This window comes from Vigna umbellata, chromosome 4 (assembly GCF_029865625.1).
Source record: "Vigna umbellata cultivar VRB3 chromosome 4, Vumbellata_1.0, whole genome shotgun sequence".
Taxonomy (NCBI): Eukaryota; Viridiplantae; Streptophyta; class Magnoliopsida; order Fabales; family Fabaceae; genus Vigna; species Vigna umbellata.
This window is the reverse complement of record NC_142168.1, coordinates 2,001,644-2,023,437: the sequence shown is the minus strand read 5'-3', so window position 1 is coordinate 2,023,437 and position 21,794 is coordinate 2,001,644. Positions and strand designations below refer to the sequence as shown.

The 21,794-nt window shown below is 24.6% G+C and overlaps 3 long non-coding RNA genes across 4 annotated transcripts; all 3 read right to left on the bottom strand.

Moving 5' to 3' along the window:
- Positions 1–453: 453 nt before the first annotated feature.
- Positions 454–4,222, bottom strand: LOC148198961 (uncharacterized). Of its 2 annotated transcripts, XR_015786198.1 has the most exons (4): positions 3,449–4,222; positions 1,900–2,032; positions 1,381–1,411; positions 454–860 (listed from the first exon to the last, which is right to left on the bottom strand). It is a non-coding gene; the product is annotated as an uncharacterized LOC148198961 (long non-coding RNA). The 2 variants fall into 2 exon arrangements; XR_015786197.1 differs by lacking the exon at positions 3,449–4,222 and having other exon boundaries at positions 1,900–3,180.
- A 5,560-nt stretch (positions 4,223–9,782) lies between these two features.
- Positions 9,783–14,403, bottom strand: LOC148198960 (uncharacterized). The gene is made up of 5 exons (XR_015785634.1): positions 14,317–14,403; positions 13,879–13,971; positions 13,017–13,035; positions 12,663–12,715; positions 9,783–10,253 (listed from the first exon to the last, which is right to left on the bottom strand). It is a non-coding gene; the product is annotated as an uncharacterized LOC148198960 (long non-coding RNA).
- A 5,197-nt stretch (positions 14,404–19,600) lies between these two features.
- On the bottom strand, positions 19,601–21,428 carry LOC148198959 (uncharacterized). The gene is made up of 4 exons (XR_015785556.1): positions 21,354–21,428; positions 20,937–21,023; positions 19,877–19,963; positions 19,601–19,788 (listed from the first exon to the last, which is right to left on the bottom strand). It is a non-coding gene; the product is annotated as an uncharacterized LOC148198959 (long non-coding RNA).
- Between the last annotated feature and the right edge of the window lie 366 nt (positions 21,429–21,794).

Sequence of the window (21,794 nt, the reverse complement as noted above, 5' to 3'; positions counted from 1 at the left end):
CGACGGACTTACAGATGACTTTTTTCTTCCATAATTACCGACAGATTTTTGTGGTAATTACTGTCAACTTTTTTCTTCGATTTAGGATTTGTTCTTCGATAATTATCGACGACCATAAGAAAAACATATCTAGTTTTAGTAAAACAAATATTCCTTTCGACTTTACATTATATTTTCCTTTTAAAACATTATAAAACAGTTTAGGTATCTCAATACTATTTTTTTAATATCAAATTTCTCAACACACATGCGAGAACAAAAATTGTCTGTAATATTCTACAATATTATTTAGTTATTCTTATTAGTATTTACGGGTAAGTAAATATCATTAAGAAACACAAAACCTTTTTTTCCAATTTCTTTTAGCTAATATAATAAGTAAAACAGATAGATCTGAGCAGCATTTATATGTTCAAGTATTTTTGAGATGCTAACCTGATTATACTGTAATGATTTTGCTGTGAAAGATGAAATCTTTTATTAGATTAGCAGCAACATTTCTTGATTTTTGATACATTGAGATAACATATACTTACATGCATTTGTTGGAATGGTTTACAAGATGGAATAAGAGAAAATATAATTTCTCAATATCCTTTCTCTACCTAATTAATAGCATTAAACCAGTTAAAATGTAAAAACAAGTTTTTAATGAAAAATGAGAACAAATAAATAAAGTGGCATCTCAGAAGGTTGTAATGCACAGTAATGAATTTGAATCTAAGCATTGCATGGCTGCCATTTGTAATGTCTTTACTGTGAAAGATCAGATAGTTGATTTGATTAGCAGCTTCATCTCTTGATTTTGATGCATCGAGATAACATACTTGCATCCATTTCTTGGATTTTTTCTTACCTGTCTGTAAAATCACAAATATAGGAAATATTATTTCTGAATAACATCTCTCTGTGCAAGTTATCAATTTTACATCCAGATATTAATCATAATGAAAATTGTGTATGTTTAATTCTATCACAATAAGCAACAAATTATTAATATTATTAACTTAGGAACACGATAAACATATCTTGAAACTGAACAAAAAATACAACAGAAAATAAAGAAAAAAACACATGAAATTCACACTCTATATTCAGACTGCACATGAGCTTCGTATTTTTTTTGCATAACCAATCACAGTAAGAAATGTTGAAGTCATTCATTCTGACTGGATAACGGTAACACAAATCAAGTTGATAACAGATTTTGTAAGTTGAATAATTGAAGTTTAATCTGATATATGAAAATGTATCCATGTAGGGAAGGGAATCCCAACAAGTATTTTTGAAAATGAAAGGAAGAAACTTTCACAAAAGCAAAAGAAGCATAAACTAAAGGCATCAGAAATAAATTCACTCGTGTAAGATGAAAGAGCAAACCTCAGGGATTGAACTTCAACCAAATGTTTATCTGTTGAAAGAAAAAATATGAATAAGGATGAAAATTCTAAGTGTTTTGATTGTGTTAGGTGAATGTTGGATGTATTTATAACCACAGAACACTTTTGAAAACCACAGAGAAATAATTGCAATAAGCGAAGAAACAGCAGTGGTATAGATTTTAAGATAATTAAAGTTATTTACACTTTGGCTTTTATGTATAAAACGTTAAAAGGCTGTAACGCACATTAATGAATTTGAATCTCAACATTGCATGGCTGCCATTTGTATTCCCTGACTATAATTCATTATAGAAAAGGACAATATTTTTTAATTATTTCCAGAAGACAGTGTCTGATGAGATAGCAATGCATGGATGCTTTTGTCAATAAAACATAAAACGTTGCAAACAAATAATAAATCACATCTATAATATTGTTATTAATAATTTAATCAAATATAAACTATTACACGTCATGTTACTAACAAATAACAACCGAATACATATAAATACATTACATTGCAGCCATTGAGTTCTTTGAATGAACATCTAAACGACATAATTGAGGAAGCTGAAGCCAGCATGTCGCATCAGATTTCAGATCCAATCTTGAAGGAGAGTGTGCTCTTAGATCATCTTTCAATCAAATTGCTGTAATAATTTACATTCTAACTCACCTTGTTAATTGCATTCTAATATTAGTGCATTAAAGGACATTCATTCATTAATCCATTTGAGAGTGTAATGTATCATTATTTCAAGTTTTGTTATTCTGGAAACCTATTCTATTCATTAGTAAGGTAAATGGATCCAATTAATATATCTAACAAAATCCATAGTATTAATATAAAAAAGTATTAAATTGATTAAAATAATTATCAAATTTCATTAATACAAGTAGCTGTAAAGAATAGGTTGCAAGAACAACAAAACATAAAATAACAACAAATTACACTCTCAAATTATTTAACACATTCATGGAACTTAATGTACTAACTACACAGAAAAACTTAATCAATTCACAATATTAAACAAAGTGAGTTTCTCATATATACTAAGCACTGTTAAAAAATAACTTTGGTGAATCATATGATGAAAATGCAACTAAGTTGCTATCTCCTCCACAATATTGCATCTCTTCTTATCTATTTGCACAATAACTATTTATAAGTACATGAAATTAGCTCTTTTATGAATAAATAAGATAATGCCAAATTTGATATACATAAAATAAATTTGGAATATTCTTATATGATATTATGCTGCTAATAAAATATACATTTGATCTTTCACAGCAAAGACATTACATATTATACAAAATCTCACTACCTTATTATATTAGCATCCAAGTCACTGCAACAGATAATGTTTAATGACATTGTTTAATATTTCTTGCTTAACGCTTTTATATATTTTCTTACTTAGATGTGTTGCATTAAACTTGGATGCTAACATGATGAGTTTTTCTACATTATGTATTGTCTTTAATGTGAAAGATCGAATATTCACTTGATTAGCAGCATAATTCTTTGATTTTAGATATAATATAAATTTTTATATATAACAGTGAAGATTGATAATGTTCTTAATTATCTTAATACTTTTTCTTGATATTTCATTAATTTATGGTATCGGTTGAAATATTTTAATTTATAAAATATCATATATTAATCACATATATTAAAATTTAATTATATTAAACATGTGACTAATGGCTTGTACTCATAGTTTATAAAATATATTATGAAATGATGAAACTTTAACTTTTATATTAGTTATAATAGATTTTCATCCTTTCACAATAGGATTTCAAATACTACAAAGACAATCCATTAGTTACATATTTTGATTTCATTAATTATTAATCCTTAAATTTGATTAATAATAAAATCTAATCAATACATGTGATAATAAATCAAAATATTTCACCAAATACATTAATATAAAAAAAACTATTAAATAAATTAAAATAACACAAATCTCAACAATGTAAACATAGTTAATATATTTGAATAACAAGTGAAAATGTAAAAAAATAATTTTGATAAAAAAAAATGCTGATAATACCTGATATAACCATTTCCTTTCCTCACAATGGTGTTCCATCCATTATCTTGCTGCAAAATAGCATGGTTTAAAGGATGAGATAACAGTAAATAAATATGACTTGTAAATAAATATTATATAATTTAAATTGAGTTTCAAAATGATATTTATAACTTAATGAGAGTAAATAAATATGATTTGTAAATAATATACTTGTATGCATTTGTTGGATTTCTTTATCCCTTGCAAAATCACATTGTTTAGAAGATCCAATAATAAGAAATATAATCTGTGAATGAGGATTTCTGCCACAGTTCGTGGTTGTAGAAACTAACATAATGTCTAAAAAAATTTAAGCATTAAATTTCTGAGATAGATAGACTATTTTACTTTCTTGTATGAAAGAAATGAATAAATGAAGTGATTTGTTAATGTAACTAAATATATATATTGAAAGAAATTGTTAAAAATAAACATAATGCTTACCACTGAATGAAAAAGAACAAAATTGTATATGTAAAAATATATTCAAAATATAGAAATACATAAACCAGATCTTAACAGTTTAAAGCATGTTTTTCAAACATAATATATTAATATAAATTAAGGTTTCATGTATTTATAAATTTAAAAATATGAAGATCTACTCTATGAAAACTTATCAGAAAGCAGAAACAAGAATATGGATAAGTAGAAAGTAAAAGAAAGGAAGAAAAAAAAGAAAGGATATGAAAAAAAGAAAAAGATGAAAAGGAAGCGGCGAGAAAGAAAGGAAAGATGAGAGAAAACTGTGAGAGTCGTGTGTGAATTTTAGGGTTTTAGGTGGAGTTTATATAGAGGAATAAGAGGCCCACTGTCTACTATTTAATTATTCGTGTGGTGTCTATTCAATTATATGTGTGGTTGTAAAAATTCTATCATTATTTAATTACTTTTATTAAATAAAACCAATAATTTAATTTCTTAAAACATTAAAATAGACATAAAATGATAATATTGTAGAATATGCATCATAATATATGAACAACTTGGTAAAATTGGTATAAATGAAATAAAATTTTATTTAATGAAAAAATTATCAATTAGTCAAATATTATAAATGTTTCATACTAAGTTATATATTAATAAGATATATAAATTGAGGGAGACGAGTATAATTACTAAGTAAAGCTAGCTTTAAAGACAATTAAAAAAGAGAATATGAAATATTTGAATCTAAAAACAATTAAAAATCAAATCGATAATTATTTTTTAAGGATTTATTATTATTTTAATTACTGATTTTTTTTCAATTTTATTAAATAAAGCTGTTATATTTAATATAATCCAAACTAAAAATACTAAATAATAAAAGTATGTCTTTTACAATAAAAAATCCTTTATCACTATTAATGATATTTTTTTTCCTAAGAAGTCATTTGATGTTAAGTTTTTTTTTTTAAATTTAAGAGAAGTTAGTAATAATGTAGAATTGTAACTTGTGAACAAAATATTAAAACATCCTAACAAAATTAAGAAAGAAATCTATAAACACATTTTGCTGTCTAGATACTTTTTTATTTGATAAATTGGTCAATGGATTGACATCTTCGTATCATATTGAGTATAAAAATGCATTCGGGATCCATTAGACGTTACCTAGTTAGGGCGTCCAACGTATAATGATATATGATTTCGGTCAGACAATGTGTCTAATGTCTAATAGTGTTATATAACTTAAAAGATTTGTGTAAGTATGTGCATTTGGCTTACTATTTCTATGCACTCATTATCATAGATTTTCGAACACAGTTGACAACTTCAGCTACCCAAAATATAATTTCAACTTCTTTTAACACAAAAGTTTAATCATTGGATGTTTTAGATATAACTTTTTTTTCATTTGACCAATTATTTTCTTACATGGACACATTTTAGCTATTGTTTCTACAACCTCATTGATGCTTTCAAACAAAGTTTGGGGACAACTTTGGCTATAACCACATGTAATTTATGCTTCATTTAACACATGTTCGTTCATTGAAGGATTTGAGTATGAAATTCTTTCATTTGATCGATTATTTTCGTGCATAAACACAGTTTAGATTACTATTTTTGCGTGATTATTGAAGCTTTCGAACATACTTAGATGACAACTTCGATGACTACCATAGGTAATTTCTTCTTCCTTTAACACGAATGTATATGTTAATTGGATTTTTTGGATATGATTTTCTTTCATTTGATCGATTGTTTTATGGCACAGGACAAGTTCTTTTAATGACAAATTCTCTTTTCTTCCTCGCCAAAAGTGAATTTTGCTCTCTGTCCATTGTCAATGAACATCAATTTTGCTCAAGGTAATTTGACGTTTTTTGTTACTCCAATGTCAAAGGTCGAAAATAACTAAGGTCAAAACTCGTTTTTGTATTAGTGTCAACATGTATTCCATTCTACTTACCTAAATTTGAATGATTATTAAACCGCAAAATAACCTCCAACATCTAGACTTCTACATCAATATATACATTAAAGAAACATCACCATAAGAATTTCTTTAAGAAATTCAAGGAGAGACAAATTATTTATTATATCATATTATTTTAATTAAGCTGATTATATTTTTTTTATGATTATATATATCTTATTTTATTAATGAATATTCAATTTAGTATGAAACATTTATTTGACTAAATTAATCATTTTCTTATTGAATAAAATTTAATTTATACTAATTTTATAAGTTGTTCATATATTATGATGTATATTCTACAAGATTATGATTTTATATCTATTTTCATGTTTACAGAAATTAAATAATTGCTTTTATTTAACCAAAATAATAATAATTAAATAATGATAAAACTTTTAGAACTACAGACATAATTGAGGAGATAGTGGGCCTCATGTTCGGCTATATAAAGGTAACCTAAAACCTTAAAGTCTCACGCCGGGTCTCCTTCCCTTTATTATGTCTTCATTTTCATATTTTGGAATTGGAAGCCCAAAAGCTGAAAACTCCTCTGTAGACTGTAAGTTTTCATAAAATACATACTTATTTTTTGAGTGTTCTTGTATATTCTGAATAAATTTTTACATATAGTTTGTGTTCTTGTATAAGATTTTCTTTTTTCTTTTTCATTCTGAAGTAATAAGCATTATGTTTTTAACCATTTCTTTTAACATATATATATCTAATTACATTAACAAATCACTTCATTTATTCATCTCACAAAAGAAAGTAAAATAGTCTATCTATCTCAGAATTTAGAACTTCAAATTTTTTAGACATTATGTTAGTTTATACAATCTTATTCACAAATTATATTTTCTATTGTTTAATCTTCTGTGATTTTGCTATCAGGTAAGAAGAGATCCAACAAATGCATGCATCAAAAATCAACGGGGGCTGATTTTATCTTTCACAGCAAAAACATTACATAATCATGGGGTTAGCATATAAAAACTACATTCTCTTCTGATCTACCTGTTTTAAAACTTGCAACATAGTAATGTATTAAGTTTAATTTAAATATATTTTTAATCTTTTAATTATATAAATAAAATTATTTTTTAATTTTAGATTAATATAATCTCTTGTCTTTAAAATTTAATTCTTTTATTCAAATTTTATTAATTTTATTTGAGGTTTCAAATGCATTTAACAAGTAAATCGATGAAAAAAGTTAAATATTATAAATAACTCAAATGTTATTATAAAAATAACTAAAAAATAAACTTATTATATTAAATTTAATTATCAATAAATTCTATTAGTAATAATTAAATAGTACAAACAAATTTTATTCTGCATGTGTAATGAGAAATTGATATGAAAAAGATCAATATTGTGATACCTAATAGGTAAAGGGGCAACTTGAACAGATATACTTTTAATCCTATCTTATATGATTTAAATTCAAAGAAATTTTGAGTATATATTTTTGACAATTTTGTAATCATATCATAAAATTTTGACATTTTTGAGATATGTTTTTTATTATTTTTATTATTTTTATTATTAGCAGATAACTTGTAATAATATTTTAGCTTTAAATAATTTGAATTTCATGTAATATTATTTCTTGTTGTTGTGCTTTCTCTTCCAAAGTCAGCTATTCTTATATGATATTTTTTATCTGATAGATAATATATATTTGTACAAATGAGTTTATTATATATAGATGTAAATGTTATAATTGTTTATAGTATATATGTACGTCATTGAAAAGGTTTTTTAATTTTGTAAAGGAATAATTAAATTCAACTCATACTGTAAGTTGCTTCTTCCCTAAAATTTTCAATTTATTTCCTTGATTGATGATAAATGTAGAAGAAGTTTAACAGTTTTTGATATACTATTTGTAAGTTTTTGTTGGTTGATACAAAAAGTTTTCTGGTGTTGTTTCTGCTTGCTTATGAGAAAATTCTATCATAGCATAATGTATATAGTTTTGCTGATCGGCTGGGTGAAAGATCTAGTATAAAGAAGCCAAATTATATTCTTGATGAGTTAGATGAAGATTTAGATATCTTCCCCACCAAACATGGAAACCCTACATAAAACATTGTCAAAATTGAAATAAGTTACCATTTTCTTTGTAGCTTTTCTATCACTTGATTTCAATTACTCTCTCCAACCACCATCAGCTCTATTGTTTATTATATTTTATGCAGACTTCACATCATCTAGAGAGACCACAACAATTCATTTAATAATAAGCATTATGTTTATTTTTAACCATTTCTTTTGACATATATATCTAACTACATTAACAAATCACTTCATTTATTCATCTCAGAAATGAAAGTAAAATAGTCTATCTATCTCAGAAATTTAGAACTTAAACATTTTTTAGACATTATGTTAGTTTATACTGATGGCAGAAAAATCTTATTCACAAATTTAATCTTCTGTGATTTTGCTATCAGGTAAGAAGAGATCCAACAAATGCATGCATCAAAATCAATGGCGACTGCTAATCAAATAAAGATTTTATCTTTCACAGCAAAAACATTACATAATGATCAGGTTAGTATATAAAAACTATATTGTTCTTTCAGATCTACTGCATGCAACATTGTGGACAGTCACATAAATAATATATTAAATTAAGTTAAATATATTTTTAGATAAAGGGAAACTTGAGCATATATTCTTTTAATCATATCTTATATGATTTAAATTTAAAGAAAATTTGAGTATATATTTTTGACACTTTTGTAATAATATCATAAAATTTTGACATTTTTCAAAGATATTTTTTTTTTACTGTTAGCATGTAAGTTGTAATAATATATATGGTGTAACTTTCTTTTAGGTGGAGAGATTTCATGGCACTGGGAGCTGGAATAAGCAAACCGAGATAAAGGGAACTTTTTTTCTGATAGAAAAAGTAGTATTACAAGATACTTCTGAATCAGATTATTTGTAGAAAAAAAAATTACAGTAGAAAATAAGCCCTTAGATAATTCAGTAGGAGAATTTTATCGAAGAAAATACGGGCTATGCCTTCATATATTGTATCAAACCCAATAGACTAAGGTTTGATAACCATCCAGTAAATCCTAAAAGAGGATTTTAGCCTATGAACCTGTTATGCTGGATGTGGCGTTAAATAAAATTTATTTTTAATCTTAATATAATTTGTATTGGTTTATCAACGTTGAGGATAGTAGATTAAAAATAATAGTTTATCATGTATTCATCTTAAAAAGAAGTGTATAATGTTATTGTAAATAAGGTGTAAAGTTGTTTTGTATTACGAATTACTTATAAATTTTTAACAATAACAGAAATATATAGCTAAGAAAATAATAGAATTAATTAATAATGTTTCTTGGGAATATATATATATATATATAACAAATAATATTATTAATCGTAATAATATTAATACGACAAATGTATATATTATACTTAAATCACTGGTTTCTTTGACTTGAACGGTTCCTTAATTGTTTTTCTTTTTGAAAATATGTAGAATAGTATGAGGTGAAGGAAAATATGTTTTCCACTAATCTCTTCTATAATTCGGTTTATACTTAGTTAAATAGATCATAGTAAAATGAGATTTTGATCAAAGTAAACATTCACTTTCTTTGACTCGTAAAAGTTACTAAATGCATGCTTTGTGAATGCACACGTGAAAATGAAATATTTGTGAGTTTGATTGGTATAACGTTGAATAGATCAGCATCAAGCTTTGGAAACATCTAAGGTTTTATGCATAAAAGACAAATTGCATATTCTAAGATTCAACCATCTTGCATTTAAAATTGACCCATAATCTCTCTTATCGTATTCAAACATGCATTTACTTTCCTCACCAAAGGCTAACAACATGAACACATTAATGTACCATTGAGATGCTGAATTAGGTAAATTGTGCTATTACAAGTTTAAGATAGCTGGCTCAACCAAGTTTATTCAGAAATCTGAGAAATTGTCTGAAAATAAAAAGCTAACAAAGAAAGAACTAGTTTATTCAGAAGGAAGGGAATTAGATTAAACAAACTTTTCATTATGTTTTTTTTTTTCGTTTCCAATAAATCACTTGGCATTGGAATTCTGTCATGAGTTTCTGTTCTGTAGGAAGAATCCCAATCAGCCGTCAGCTCAATTTGAAGAATTTTATAGCAGTCCATCTCATTGCCAAAGAATTTCTGATAAACGCAGCAATGCACATCATAGACAATAAACATTTGATTAATATTCTATAAATCAGGATATAGCTGCTGAGCCTTAAGCGTTGAAATCTTTGTTTTGCATTCTCTTTTCAGCAATTTTCTTGGCCCTTACGGCCTCTTCTTTATTGCACTCCATCCAAAATTCAAAATGCAAAACCTGAAAGTGAGTCACACGGACAACCAAACTACATTTAATGCAGGTTCTATCAATACCACCCAAAGGTCGTCAGGTAACAGTTTAAAAATCACAATGAATTTGAATCTGAACATTGCATGACTGCCATTTGTATTCACTCACTATAATTCATTATAGAAAAAGGACAATATTTTTTAATTATTTCCAGAAGACAGTGTCTGATGAGATAGCAATGCATGGATGCTTTTGTGAATAAAACATAAAACGTTGCAAACAAATAATAAATCACATCTATAATATTGTTATTAATAATTTAATCAAATATAAACTATTACACGTCATGTTGCAAACAAATAACAACCGAATACATTGAAATTGTTAGATACATATAAATACATTGTAAGTTCTTTGAACGAACATCTAAACGACATAATTGTGGAAGCTGAAGCCACCATGTTGCATCAAATTTCAGATCATGTTAATTCCATAAAATTGCTGTCAGAATTTACATTCTAACTCACCTTGTTAATTGCATTGTGATATTAGTTCATTAAAGGACATTCATACATTAATCCATTTGAGAGTGTAATATATCATTATTTCAAGTTTTGTTATTCTTGAAACATATTCTATTCATGCCTACTTCTATTATGTTTATTCATCTACTATGTTATGTTTTTTACAATAATTTGAATCCAAAAATCTGACTAATGGGTTTTGCTTCTAATTTTGTAAAATATACTATAAAATGATGAACTTTTAAGCATTACATTAGTAATAATAGATTTTCAAAATTACAAATACAATTCATTAGTCAGGTAAATGGATCCAATTAATTATTGAATAAATTCAATTAATAAGGACTAATATATGTAATAATACATGTAACTATGAATAATAATATATCTAGTAAAATCCATAATATTAATATAAAAAAGTATTAAATTGATTAAAATGATTATCAAATTTCATTAATGCAAGTAGCTATAAAGAATAGGTTGCAAGAACAACAAAACATAAAATAAGAACAAGTTACATGGTCAGATTAATTAACACTTAAATGTAACTTAATCTACTAACTACACATCAATTCACAATATTAAACAAGTCAGTTTCTCATATATACTAAGCAATATTAAAAAATAACTTTGGTGAATAATATGATGATAATGCAACTAAGTTGCTATCTCCTCCATAATATTGCATCTCTTCTTATCTATTTGCACAATAACATGCACTGTTTATAAGTATATGAAATTAGCTATTTTACTTTCTTTTTTCATATGAATAAATAAAATAATGTCAAATTTGATATACATCAAATACATATGGAATTTTCTTATATGATATTATGCTGCTAATGAAATAAACATTTGATCTTTCACAGCAAAGACATTACATATTATACAAAATCTCATTACCTTATTATATTAGGATCCAAGACACTGCAAGAGATAATGAAATGTTTATTTTATAACTGTTAAGTTTGAATTCTTTGAATAATTTATTAATATTACTATGACAAATACACTTATCTCTTTTTAAGTGATATTTTGTCTAATGACATTTGTTTAATATTTCTTACAAAAGCAATGTTTATATATATATATATATATATATATATATATATATATATATATATATATATATATATATATATATATATTCTTACTTAGATTATTGTGTTGCACTAAACTTGGATGCTAATATGGTGAATTTTTCTACATTATGTATTGTCTTTACTGTGAAAGATCGAATATTCACTTGATAAGCAGTATAATTCTTTAATTTTAAATATAATTTACATTTTTTTATATGCAATAGTGAAGATTGATATTCATCTTTATCATTTTAATAATTTTTGTTGATATTTCATTCATTGTTGAAATATTTTAATTTATAAAATTTCATATATTAATCAGATATATTAAAATTGAATTATGTAAAACATGTGACTAATGAGGCGTACTCATAGTTTTATAAGATATATTATGAAAGGATGAAACTTTAACTTTTATATTAGTTATAATTGATTTTCATCCCTTCACAGTAGAATGTCAAATACTAAAAAAGACAATCAATTAGATACATATTTAGATTCAATTAATTATCAATCCTAAATTTGATTAATAATAAAATCTAATCAATACATGTGACAGTAAGTCAAAATATTTCCACCACATACATTAATATAAAAAAAACTATTAAATAAATTAAAATAGCTATGAAATCTCAACAACCAATGCATATGTGACCATAGTTAATAGATTTGAATAACAAGGAAAAATGAAAATAAAGTACAGTGTCAAATCAATCAAATAATCCATGCAATTTAATATACTAATTACACAGAACAATTTATTCAGTTCAAAATATTGAATTCCAAGATATGTTAAAAAATAATTTTGATAAACAAAATGGTAATACTACCTCTTGTTTTCTTCCTCTCCTTCCTCCACAATGATGTTTCATTCATTATATGTCTGCAAAATAACATGGTTTTAAAGGATGGGATAACAGTAAATAAATATGATTTGTAAATAAATATCATAGAGTTTAAAGAGAATTTCAAAATAATGAAATATTTTATTAATATAAATTAAGGTTTCAAGTTTATAAATTTAACATAATTTCATTTTAATTATGTGGAAAGAAATAAAAAAACTGTTAGTTGTTTAGAAAGAAAAAAAAATACTGATAAGATTAAAGAAAAATTTGAAATATAATTATTTATATATTTTACTTAATAATTTGACATAAAATATGAAAATATAGACAACTTACCGGCTGAGAAAGGAGCTTCCTGCAAAAGAATGAAAAAGAGACGGAAAAAAAATGAGCGCTGAGGATATCAGGTTTCAACTTCTTAGGTTAAGTTTATATAGCCAAATATTATTTAATTATTTTTATTATTTAATTATTTTTATTAAATAAGATATGTAATTCATCATATAACAATAGCTGACTTTGGATTAGAAAGCACAACAACAAAAATCAATATTCTATGAAATTCAAATTATTTAAAACTAAGATATTATTATAAGTTATCTGCTAACAGTAAAAATAAAAAAATATTCTCAAAAATGTCAAAACTTTATGTTATGATTACAAAAGTGTCAAAAATATTTACTCAAAATTTCTTTAAATTAAAATCATTGATATGATTGAAAGTATATCTGCTCAAGTTTATTTCACAGTAGTTATCTTTTTCATATCAAATTTATCAACACACATACTGAATAAAAAATAAAATTTGTCCGTAATATTGTACTATATTATTTAATTAATACTAATAGAATATATTGATAACTAAATACTATATAATGAGTATTAATTATTTTTTCAATTTTATTTAATTAATTTTATAATAACATTTCAGTTATTTATACTGATTAACATTTTTTAATGTTAATTGATAAATTTGAAATCTCAAATAAAATTAATAAAATTTGATTAAAAAATTAAATTTATACTGTTTTAAATATGAAAGATTAAATCAATCTAAAATTAAAAAAATCAAATCTATATCTAAAAGATAAAAAATATATTTAATTTAATTTAATATATTATTTATGTGACTGTGCACAGTATTGCATGTTCTAAAAACAGGTAGATCTGAGGAGAAATGTAGTTTTTATATGCTAACCTGTAATGTTTTTGCTGTGAAAGATAAAATTGTTTATTTGATTAGCCGCCGCCATTGATTTTTGATGCATGCATTTGTTGGATCTCTTCTTACCTGATATCAAAATCACAGAAGATTAAATGATAGAAAATATAATTTGTGAATAAGATCTTTCTGCCACAGCTCATTGCATAAACTAACATAATATCTAAAAAATTTTAAGTTCTAAATTTCTTTTGTGAGATGAATAAATGAAGTGATTTCTTAATATTATATATGTTGAAAGAAATTGTTAAAAATAAACATAATGCTTAAAAAAAATTAGATTCATGTTTTTCAAACGGATACCAATACCATACTATGACATAATATATTAATATAAATTAAGGTTTCATATAAATTTAACATTATTTTTTAATTATCTTAAAAAAATAATAAAAAGATTTTATGAGAACTTACCGTCTTACATAGGAGCTTTCGGTTTTTAGGCTTCCAACCAAAATATGAGAGTGAAAAAGGAAAGAGAGAGAAGCGAGGGAAGCGAGGGAATGAGGCGTGAGCTTTTAGGGTTTTAAGTTACCTTTATATAGCCCAACATGAGGCCTGTAGTTGTAAAAGTTTTATTATTATTTAAATATTTTTGTTCATTAAAATTAATAGCTTAATTTCTTAAAAAATGAAAATAGATATAAAATTGTACAATATGCATATATATGAACAACCTTATATGAAAACCTTCAAGAGATTGTTTATTATTATTAATAAATTAGTTATCTAAATATCTATAAAAATAATTTTGGTGTTTGTAAAAAACTACAAAAAAAATATTAAATAGCAATCAATTTTAGAAATAAAAAATAATTGGTCAACATATAAACTAATATAAATAATAATTTATAAATTATAAATAACTTGTCTCTGCAATAATATCTATTATGAATAAAAAATTATAATTAATAACTAATTATCAAGGTTTTGAGTATCAAAAGAATTAGTATCTAAATTTTTATAATTTTTTACTTATAATAGTGACTATTTTAAAGACTATTAGTAATAGGTCTTAAATTAATATTTAAATTAATCAATATGATAATCAATTATTTCTTGTCTCTAAAATTAATAAATATTTATAAGCTTTCTTATAATGAAATAAATAATAGGTTTTAAGAAATATGTAATAAAAGAAATTCTAATTATTGTTAGTTAAAGTGATACATATCAATATTATATATTCATTTGTATATATAAATATATGATATTAATATAATTATAAAAAAACCGTAATAATAAAATATTTAAATGAAATATTAAGATGTATGATTTTAATAACGTTGTTTTCATTTACTTAATCTCGTAGAAATAATAAATTCTATAAGTCTTTATTTTTAAAAATAAGGAATATTTATATTTTTATAACTTTTGAACTTTTAAGCACAAATTTGATAGAAAATGTATATTGATCTGCTTATGCGGTCAGTCCTCCTTAAAATCTCAATAACGTGTGTTAAGCAGATCAAAATACTTAATTTACTCTATATATATTTTTTTTGTATGCTTATGTATCATCCATTTTTATTGTCATTCTTAATTCTTAAGTATCTATTGGTAGTTGTGAGAAAGAAATAAAGAATAAGAAAAAAAAGAAAAATAATGATATTTGTTTTTGTTCTGTTTTACATTTTTAAAATTTTTCAAATTTTTACACGTAATAATATTATCATTTTCCCTTGTGGATCCAAAAGAGAAATATAACATGAGATAACTAAGTTAAAAACATAATACTTGTAATAAGGTTTAAGGAAGATATGTTGTAAACTTGAAAGGAAGGTAAGCTTTTTTTAGTAAAGCTAGATATGACTTTCTTATGTTTTGGTGAAGGGAGTATGTTGATTGTTGTCCCTGTGCAATCATCTAGAACTAACTCATCTAATACACTATAATAGTCTTAGGCAATAACAATTATTAGATAAAGTTAAGCTAAATAAAGTTGACTTTTAACAAATCCGTCTAAGAACTCCCTTAACACTTATTTAAATTTGCATATAAATGGTATATTAAAAACAAAAAAAAGGAGTTTAAAAAGACTTACAATACCGATAATAAAAGGTAAAATATTTATCTTTTTTAAAATTATTTAATAAACTTTTAATTATTTAAAAAGTATAATAATAAAAATATCAATAAAAAACTAAATGTTTATCTTTTCTACAATTACTTAATAAACTTCTAATTATTTAAAAAAACAATAATAAAAATAACAAAAAAAATAAACCTAATAAAAAGATGATAATATCAATCATCACTTAATTAAGAGTAGATTAAATAAAACAAAACAAAATTTAAAAGAAATTCAAAATTCTAGTGTTTTGATTGGTTGATTAGTTGAATCTTGTTTCTTTGGCAAATAACCAAATTGGTATCCAATTTAAGTTACAACTTGTTTTTAAATCAATTATAGTGTTTAGGATGTTATTTGGATCATTTGGATGATTCTTAGATGCAACCAATTCAGAAAAATTAGGTTGTTATCAAAACTTGACAAGAATAATCGATTATCTTATTTGATAATCGATTATTTCAATTAGAATTTTATACTTTCTTCAAAGCTATAATAGATTATCTTACCTGATAATTGATTATTTTAGGCAGAAAGTCATATTTGCATGAATTTTCTTTGGAATAATCGATTATTAGGTGTTATAATTGATTATCTCTACAAAAAAGTTGTTAGGGCACATGTTTGGTTTATTTTGTTTACTTTTCTTCTACTATTTATGAATGGAAATGTTTTAATACTTTGATGATTATTTGGTAATATATATTGAATATTATGATGATTTATGCATCTAAGATGAAATTCTTAATGGTTGTTTCAAGTAGAATAATGTATTGATGTAGAGACTCGGCATTGAAAGTTATTCTGACGCTCTAATAATCACCCCATCTCAGATAGAGAAGGAGATTATGTGGTGAAGAGTAAGAGGAAGTCTTAATTTATGGTATGATGTTCTTTGTCCATAGACTGATTAATCTTGTGTTATAAGTTGGGGGAAGGGGGTGGGGGAAGGAGACAATTGTTCCACCATTATAAGTGTACAGCTTGTCATAGTCTGACATTAATATATTTATCTGGATTAATGAAGTCTAGAATTTATATGTATGCTTAGGTTTAATTTGGTTTGAAAATAAATTATGTTATATGATTTTTATAATTGTACGAGTTGATTTTTTTATAATATGATATTATTTTTCTTGTGCTGTTGTTTGTGTTTATTGTATGATTTGAAATAATTACTTAATGAGTGAACAAATAGAAGTGAGATTTCATTGGAGGAGACCAAAGCAATGAAGACGGAGATGAACAGTATGTTATAGTTTAGTTAGTTCTTTTTTTGTAGTTATAATGTAAGGAACTTATTCTAAATAAATATATAGTTTCTGTTTAGAATTATTTATATAACTTGACTTATAGTTTTTGAATAACTGTAAAAAAATTATATATTTTTTAATTAATTTTTCTAGTTGATTAAACGTGTACTGTTTCCTTAATAATATGAAATCACTTAATTTGGATTTGAAGACTGATAATGCCAGAAAGTGATCATGGTGTTTGGATACAAATGTATATTTTTGAAACTAATACTTAGACTTAAACAATGTGCCATATCTTGTCTAATGAAAATAATCTACATAATATATTGTTGAAAAGAGATATTAATATATATATATATATATATATATATATATATATATATATATATATATATATATATATATATATATATATATATATATATATTACTTAAGTGAAAAAAAAATCTATAAATCCAACACTTTAAAGAAATACTGAAGTGTGGCATTTCTTTTGTCTCGCATATTTTCAATTATTAAATCTAAACAATAAACTGATACATTAATTAATAATTTATTTTAAATAAACTAACATATTGTAGCATTGAGAAGCTCAATTAGGTTATTAGTCGAAGACTGTAACAGTACAAAATATTAAAGCTGTTTTAATTACAGTGAGTTTGATTGGTACAACAGATTATTGTCATTTTATCAATAAATGCCAAATTGATTGTTAGATTCAACAGTCCAAGCAAATATGACACTTTTTTAAGGTGTGCAGAACTGATACATGCAGACACAAGAAAATGTTATAACGTTAGGGACTGCTAGGACAGAAACTGATTCATGGTGTTTGGATACAAATGGCAGCCATGCAATCTTCACATTCAAATTCACTTCTGAGATACAACAGCTGTAAATAACTTAAATTTAAAGGAAATTATATTAAAATCTATACCTCTGTTATTTCTTTTTCTCATTTTCATTATAAACTTGCTTTTTACTCTTTAACCGGTTTAATTCTATTTATTAGACCTATTCTGAGAGTCTCCTAAGAGCAGACGTTGGAATTCGAAATGGAACTCCAGCAGACATTATCTTTTATTCCTGTTTTGAGTAAGTATGGTAGAGAAATGATATTGAGAGATTATATTTTCTCTTATTCCATCTTCTAAACCATTCCAAAAAATGCATGTAAGTATATATTATCTCAATGTATCAAAAATCAAGAAATGCTGCTGCTAATCTAATAAAACATTTCATCTTTCACGCAAAATAAAAGTATCAAGTAGAACTTACTCATCTAATACACTTCAGTAATCGTCTTATGTAATTGTTTGATGCACTAACAATTAAAAAAATGTTATATACTTTGAAACGTGTGCCATATGGATATCTAATTAATTTAGTGATAGAACGTATTCAAACTTACATTTACTTTCTTCACCAAAGTTTCATGTTTAAGATAGCGGGCTCTACTAAGTTTCTTGAGAAAGGCAGAGAATTTTTGAAAATAAAAAGCCAATGCTGTCAGAAGGAAGGAGAATTCCGATGGTTAAATTTTCGGTGCCTTGGAATGCTGTCTCGACCTACCTCAGATACTTCCATTAAAGTGTTACCTCGTTAAATGGAAACCAATGCATGTCTTTCATCTGACACAGTATGCAGAATGCTATCATATCTTTGCTGTTTTCATACATGTGTTCTGCCATTGTGCAGAAGATAAGAAGAGCATCACCTTAAAAAAAAAAAGAGCTACATAGTTTTTTCCATGCACGGCTGAATATCTGAATAGGCCATTTTGTGTCAAATGATAAATCTTTTTACCTTTGCCATAAACTCCTGTGGATGCATTTTTTGGATCTCTTCTTATTTATTTGCAAAATTACATGGAATAATAGGAAATATTATCAATGAAGGCAATTTGTGCGTGGTAAACCTCTGCAAATAGTGATAGTTTTATCAAATCCTTCATAAATTGTTGCGGTCGGGAAAACCTCAAGTAACCATTTGTAACGTTCCTTTTTTTCAATGGTTTTTAGAACTGTGGGAATTATATTTTTGGGAAGTTAAAATCGTCAAAAATATTAAAAAAAAACTTTCATAAAATTCAATATTTATTTTTATAGTGACTGACGTGTTCTTGTGTGTTTATTTCCTAAAAAGATTTCAATTATTTAAATTTTCAATGTAAACAATAAATGATCTATTAATGAAGCATTGAGACAGGCACATAACAGAGCAACAAATGCGGTATTAATTACTGATTTTTTGTATCTACACTCTTAAAGAAATAATTAAATTAAGATTGTTAAATCGAAAGAAAAGTAATAACTTTGGTGTTCGTGAAACATGATAAAAATATATCTTGAGATTAAAAGCCATAAAATCATAATACATTTAACATGATTTCGTTACTTTTGCATTTACTCTCGAATAATATCATTTGTTCTCTTTATACATATTAAAATAAACAAAAACATATGAAAATTTAGTAAAAAAATACATAAAAATATAGACACTCGAGCAATTGAAAAGTAGCAGCCTCAACGTGTTAAAGTAGCAGCCTCAACGTGTTTTCTGAAAAGAGAATTAATTAGCATTAACATTAGCATAAGAAACAAAGATAAATGTAGATAATCACAGCAATGAACAAACTATTACTCACTTGCTTTCTCCATTATGTATTTACGTATTATCCATCTTTTTACATTGTACAATTCTTCCATTTACATTGTACAATTCCTCCAGAGTACTGCTTTACATCATAAAAAAGAACTTATGTTATATAAAAAATAAAAGAAAAAATTGTTCATTTTCTTTAAATTCATGTTATTTACCGTTGTTAAGTATTACTATAACCTATTGTTAACAATAAAATAATAAATGTAACCTCAAACTAATAAAATCTTTTTCAACGTTATCCCATTACCCACAGTTATAAGGTAGCACAGTACTCATCTTTCACGTACATATATACTATAAACAATTATAACATTTACATCTATATATAATAAACACATTTGTACAGATATATATTATCTATCAGATAAAAATATCATATAAGAATAGCTGACTTTGGATGAGAAAGCACAACAACAAGAAATAATATTACATGAAATTCAAATTATTTAAAGCTAAAATATTATTACAAGTTATCTGCTAATAATAAAAATAATAAAAAACATATCTCAAAAATGTCAAAATTTTATGATATGATTACAAAATTGTCAAAAAATATATACTCAAAATTTCTTTGAATTTAAATCATATAAGATAGGATTAAAAGTATATCTGTTCAAGTTGCCCCTTTACCTATTAGGTATCACAATATTGATCTTTTTCATATCAATTTCTCATTACACATGCAGAATAAAATTTGTTTGTACTATTTAATTATTACTAATAGAATTTATTGATAATTAAATTTAATATAATAAATATTATTTTTTAGTTATTTTTATAATAACATTTGAGTTATTTATAATATTTAACTTTTTTCATTGATTTACTTGTTAAATGCATTTGAAACCTCAAATAAAATTAATAAAATTTGAATAAAAGAATTAAATTTTAAAGACAAGAGATTATATTAATCTAAAATTAAAAAATAATTTTATTTATATAATTAAAAGATTAAAAATATATTTAACTTAACTTAATAAGTTACTATGTTGCAAGTTTTAAAACAGGTAGATCAGAAGAGAATGTAGTTTTTATATGCTAACCCCATGATTATGTAATGTTTTTGCTGTGAAAGATAAAATCAGCCCCCGTTGATTTTTGATGCATGCATTTGTTGGATCTCTTCTTACCTGATAGCAAAATCACAGAAGATTAAACAATAGAAAATATAATTTGTGAATAAGATTGTATAAACTAACATAATGTCTAAAATAATTTCAGTTCTAAATTCTGATAGACTAATTTACTTTTTTTTGTGAGATGAATAAATGAAGTGATTTGTTAATGTAATTAGATATATATGTTGAAAGAAATGGTTAAAAACATAATGCTTATTACTTCAGAATGAAAAAGAAAAAAGAAAATCTTATACAAGTACACAAACTATATGTAAAAATTTATTCAGAATATACAAGGACATTAATAAAATAAGAACATGCTCGTATTTTATGAAAACTTACAATCTGACAGAGTTTTCGGCTTTTAGGCTTCGAACCAAAATACGAAAATGAAAACATAATGAAGAGAAGGAGATGCGGCGTGAGACTTTAGGGTTTTAGGTTACCTTTATATAGCCGAATAGCCTAACATAAGGCCCACTATCTCCTCAATTATGTCTGTAGTTCTAAAAGTTTTATCATTATTTAATTATTATTATTTTTGTTAAATAAAATCAATTATTTAATTTCTTAAAACATGAAAATAGATATAAAATTATAATCTTGTAGAATATACATCATAATACATGAACAATTATTATATAATAAATAAGGTATATATGATGATAAAAAATATATAATCAGCTTAATTAAAATAATATCATATAATAAATAATTTGTCTCTATAAATGTTTCATACTAAATTGAATATTCATTAATAAAATAAGATATATATAATGATAA